Raw genomic sequence first — 6000 nt, 5'->3', positions numbered from 1 at the left:
AAGGTCATGTGACAACCATATGATATCTAGAGGGTCATGTGACAGCTGTATATCTAGAGGTTCATGTGAGACTTAAAAAAACTAGCAGGTGATGTGACAACTATATGATATCTAGAGGCTCATGTGACAATCATATGATATCTAGAGGGACATGTGACAACAGTATGATATCTAGAGGCCACGTGACAACAGTATGATATCTAGAGGCCATGTGACAACTGTATGATATCTAGAGGACATGTGACAACAGTATGATATCTAGAGGCCATGTGACAACTGTATGATATCTAGAGGACATGTGACAACAGTATGATATCTAGAGGCCATGTGACAACAGTATGATATCTAGAGGCCATGTGACAACTGTATGATATCTAGAGGCCATGTGACAACTGTATGATATCTAGAGGCCATGTGACACAATATGATATCTAGAGGCCATGTGACAACAGTATGATATCTAGAGGCCATGTGACAACTGTATGATATCTAGAGGCCATGTGACAACAGTATGATATCTAGAGGCCATGTGACAACAGTATGATATCTAGAGGCCATGTGACAACTGTATGATATCTAGAGGCCATGTGACAACTGTATGATATCTTGAGGCCATGTGACAACAGTATGATATCTAGAGGCCATGTGACAACAGTATGATATCTAGAGGCCATGTGACAACAGTATGATATCTAGAGGCCATGTGACAACTGTATGATATCTAGAGGCTCATGTGACAGTCATATGATATCTAGAGGCTCATGTGACAGTCATATGATATCTAGAAGGCCATGTGACAACCATATGATATCTAGAGGATCATGCGACAGCTGTATAATAGCTAGAGGCCATGTGACAACCATATGATATTTAGAGGCTCGTGTGACAACTAATGATATCTAGAGGGACATGTGACAACTGTATGATATCTAGAGGCCATGTGACAACAGTATGATATCTAGAGGCCATGTGACAACAGTATGATATCTAGAGGCCATGTGACAACTGTATGATATCTAGAGGCCATGTGACAACTGTATGATATCTAGAGGCCATGTGACAACAGTATGATATCTAGAGGCCATGTGACAACAGTATGATATCTAGAGGCCATGTGACAACTGTATGATATCTAGAGGCTCATGTGACAGTCATATGATATCTAGAGGCTCATGTGACAGTCATATGATATCTAGAAGGCCATGTGACAACCATATGATATCTAGAGGATCATGCGACAGCTGTATAATAGCTAGAGGCCATGTGACAACCATATGATATCTAGAGGCTCATGAAACAACTGTATGATATCTAGAGGGTCATGTGACACAATATGATATCTAGAGGGTCCTTTGACAACTGTATGATATCTAGAGGCCATGTGACAACAGTATGATATCTAGAGGCCATGTGACAACAGTATGATATCTAGAGGCCATGTGACAACTGTATGATATCTAGAGGCCATGTGACAACTGTATGATATCTAGAGGCCATGTGACAACAGTATGATATCTAGAGGCCATGTGACAACAGTATGATATCTAGAGGCCATGTGACAACTGTATGATATCTAGAGGCTCATGTGACAGTCATATGATATCTAGAGGCTCATGTGACAGTCATATGATATCTAGAAGGCCATGTGACAACCATATGATATCTAGAGGATCATGCGACAGCTGTATAATAGCTAGAGGCCATGTGACAACCATATGATATTTAGAGGCTCGTGTGACAACTAATGATATCTAGAGGGACATGTGACAATCATATGATATCTAGAGGCTCATGAGACAACTGTATTATAGTCTGGGATGTGCATTGCTATAACATATGGTCACATTTTCAAAGTGAACATTTTATAAGTGAGGCACTAGCAATAGAATTATACAAGAACTGCACTCACTACTCAGCACAGTGCTGCTTATTAAGACAACATGCTGCCTATTGACATCTGCTGAAGAATTGCACACTACATCAAGCTAATCCTATTCTCTCTCCTCTGCTTTAAGGTACGTGAATAGAGACCCTGTCAATCTGCAACTATTCACTGCTCTCTGGTGTTTTTTACTCTCCTGTAACTCTCTTCTGGTACGTGAATAGAGACCCTGTCAATCTGCAACTATTCACTGCTCTCTGGTGTTTTTTACTCTCCTGTAACTCTCTTCTGGTACGTGAATAGAGACCCTGTCAATCTGCAACTATTCACTGCTCTCTGGTGTTTTTTACTCTCCTGTAACTCTCTTCTGGTACATGAATAGAGACCCTGTCAATCTGCAACTATTCACTGCTCTCTGGTGTTTTTTACTCTCCTGTAACTCTCTTCTGGTACGTGAATAGAGACCCTGTCAATCTGCAACTATTCACTGCTCTCTGGTGTTTTTTACTCTCCTGTAACTCTCTTCTGGTACGTGAATAGAGACCCTGTCAATCTGCAACTATTCACTGCTCTCTGGTGTTTTTTACTCTCCTGTAACTCTCTTCTGGTACGTGAATAGAGACCCTGTCAATCTGCAACTATTCACTGCTCTCTGGTGTTTTTTACTCTCCTGTAACTCTCTTCTGGTACGTGAATAGAGACCCTGTCAATCTGCAACTATTCACTGTTCTCTGGTGTTTTTTACTCTCCTGTAACTCTCTTCTGGTATGTGAATAGAGACCTTGTCAATCTGCAACTATTCACTGCTCTCTGGTGTTTTTTACTCTCCTGTAACTCTCTTCTGGTACGTGAATAGAGACCCTGTCAATCTGCAACTATTCACTGTTCTCTGGTGTTTTTTACTCTCCTGTAACTCTCTTCTGGTACGTGAATAGAGACCCTGTCAATCTGCAACTATTCACGGCTCTATGGTGTTTTTTACTCACCTGTAACTCTCTTCTGGTACGTGAATATTTACATAGAGCAAATGATTTTAGTTTGTTAATTTAGTCCTACATCTGTTGTACTGTTATCCAATGTGTTATTTCTAATGTTCATTTAATTGCCATGTGATGTTAAGTCCTTATCAATACTTGCTATTATTCTAAAATGTATAGCTGTCTTATTACATAGTATTAACCTCCCCCAAATTTTATTGTCTGTTTACTTAACATCTCACCCTGACCAGACCAGAATCTAACTTTCCAATTGGCCTTTCCAATTGTCTTTGATTAGCTGACTGCCCTCCCTGCATATATTTCACACCAGTCTTGGGTGTGCATTGCACAGTGATCTGCATTGCTATAACATATGTTCACATTTTCAAAGTGAACATTTTATAAGTGAGGCACTTGCAATAGAATTATACAAGAATTAAGTGAACATTTTATAAGTGAGGCACTAGCAATAGAATTATACAAGAATTAAGTGAACATTTTATAAGTGAGGCACTAGCAATATAATTATACAAGAATTAAATGCACATTTTATAAGTGAGGCACTAGCAATAGAATTATACAAGAATTAAGTGAACATTTTATAAGTGAGGCACTAGCAATAGAATTATACAAGAATTAAGTGAACATTTAATAAGTGAGGCACTAGCAATAGAATTATACAAGAAATAAGTGAACATTTTATAAGTGAGGCACTAGCAATAGAATTATACAAGAATTAAGTGAACATTTAATAAGTGAGGCACTAGCAATAGAATTATACAAGAATTAAGTAAACATTTTATAAGTGAGGCACTAGCAATATAATTATACAAGAATTGAACAAGGATTGGGCAAGGGGCAAGAAAAAGGCAGGTACTTTTGTAATATTATGTTTTATATACCTTACTGTTTTCAAATGCAATTGCTGCTGTAATACTGTGCATTTTGTGTTTAACTGGTTCCCTCTTTTGTAAAAATGCCTAAAATCTTCTTATTTCTTTTTGCTGCCTTTTGTCTCTATAACAAACTACTTTATTCAATTACTCCCTCTCCTTCTCCACCTGCACTGTTCATTAGCCCATCTCTCTTAAACTCACCTTACTTTTGCACTCATGAACTTTACCTATTCCTAAACACTCTCTCCCCCCCCTGCACCTTGTCTCAAAAGCACTACTGCCAATCTGTATCTCATCTTATGTCACTCTCCCTCTTGCTTCTACTAACTGCTGGTGACATCTCCCCTAATCCTGGTCCCCAACAACTGCCTAGCCGTGCACATCCATGTATACCATCCCACAGACTCAAAAAACAAAACTCTGCAAACCTTACTCACATTCCTCTTGCATCAAAAGCCACTTCCCCTTTAACTTGTGCACTTTGGAACTCTCGGTCTGTTTGCAACAAACTCACTTCTATACATGACCTCTTTATCACCCGCTCCCTCAACCTTCTGGCCCTAAAAGAAACCTGGCTCTCTCCCCTAGACACAGCATCCACTTCTGCTCTGCCACATGGGGGTCTCCACTTCAGCCACACTCCTAGGTCTGGTAATAGACAAGGAGGTGGTGTAGGTATTTTACTTTCCTCTCGTTGCACCTTTCAACAAATACATCCCATCTCTTCCCTCACATTTTCCTCATTTGAAACCCACATGATTCGCTTATTCTCTCCTCTTTCTATACGCGTTGCAGTCATATACCGTCCTCCTGGCTCCTCAACTCAATTTCTAGATCACTTGGCTGCATGGCTACCTTATTTCCTTTCCTCAGACACCCCTTCCCTCATTCTTGTTGACTTCATCATCCCTCTTGACAATCCCACTTCCTCCTCTGCAAAACAACTTCTGCAACTCACTTCCTCTTTTGGTTTGTCACAATGGACTGATTCTCCCACTCACAAAGATGGTCACTCCCTTGACCTGATCTTTTGCTATCGATGCACCCTCTCAAACTTCACAAACTCCCCCTTTCCTCTTTCTGACCACCATCTCCTTACTTGCAACATATCATCCCTCCCTACAACTCTCCCTCCTTCTGCTCCTCACACCAAACTTCACAGAAGCATTACGTCATTAGATCAACAACAGCTTTCTAATTCCCTCAAACCTCTCCTCTCATCCTTCTCCTCCTTTTCATGCCCTGACCAATCTATCTGCCACTATAATTCCACCATTACATCCGTCCTTGACAATCTCGCCCCTCTTACCATAGCTCGGAAATAAAACCTCAGCCTTGGCATACTCAGCCTTGGCATACTCCTCTGACACGATACCTACGCAGATGTTCCCGTACTGCTGAGTGGCACTGGAGAAAATCTAGGAGTTCAGCTGATTTTCAACATTTCAAATTTATCTTGAACTCCTACTACTCTGCCCTTAATTTCCATAAGCAACACTACTTCTCTACTCTTATCTCTAATCTTTCTTCAAACCCAAAACGTTTGTTCTCCACTTTCAATACTCTTCTCCGCCCTCCCCCACCTCCTAATACAACTTCTCTGTCAGCTCAAGGCTTTGCCAGCCACTTCAACAACAAAATCAACTCCATCAGAAATGAAATCAGCTCTCAACATAATTCCATTCTCTCACCCCCTCAAATGCTCTCAATCAACCACAACCCACATAACCTTAAACTCAGCTCATTCTCCCCTGTTACTGAGGAAGAAGGTTTGGCACTTATACTGCACTCTCACCTCACTACCTGTCCCCTTGACCCTATCCCCTCACAGCTACTCCCCTCCCTATCTGCCACCCTTACCCCTATACTCACACACACTTTCAACCTCTCCTTCAGCACCGGTATTTTTCCCTCATCGCTGAAACATGCACTGGTCACACCTATCCTCAAAAAACTTTCCCTTGATCCTACCTCCCCATCCAACTACTGCCCTATTTTCCTCCTCCCTCTTGCATCAAAGATTCTTGAAAAACTAGCTTATGCACGCCTATCCCATTTCCTTACAATAAACTCCCTCCTTGACCCATTGCAATCTGGATTTCGTCACCATCACTCCACAGAAACAGCAATTGTTAAGGTTTCCAGTGACCTACTTACAGCAAAATCAAAAGGCCACTTCTCTCTGCTTATTCTCCTTGATCTGTCTGCAGCCTTTGACACTGTTGACCACCCTCTCTTGCTCCAA

This window comes from Bombina bombina, chromosome 7 (assembly GCF_027579735.1).
Source record: "Bombina bombina isolate aBomBom1 chromosome 7, aBomBom1.pri, whole genome shotgun sequence".
NCBI classification, from domain to species: Eukaryota; Metazoa; Chordata; class Amphibia; order Anura; family Bombinatoridae; genus Bombina; species Bombina bombina.
The sequence above is the reverse complement of the archived record's forward strand: the minus strand, read 5'-3'. Positions refer to the sequence as shown.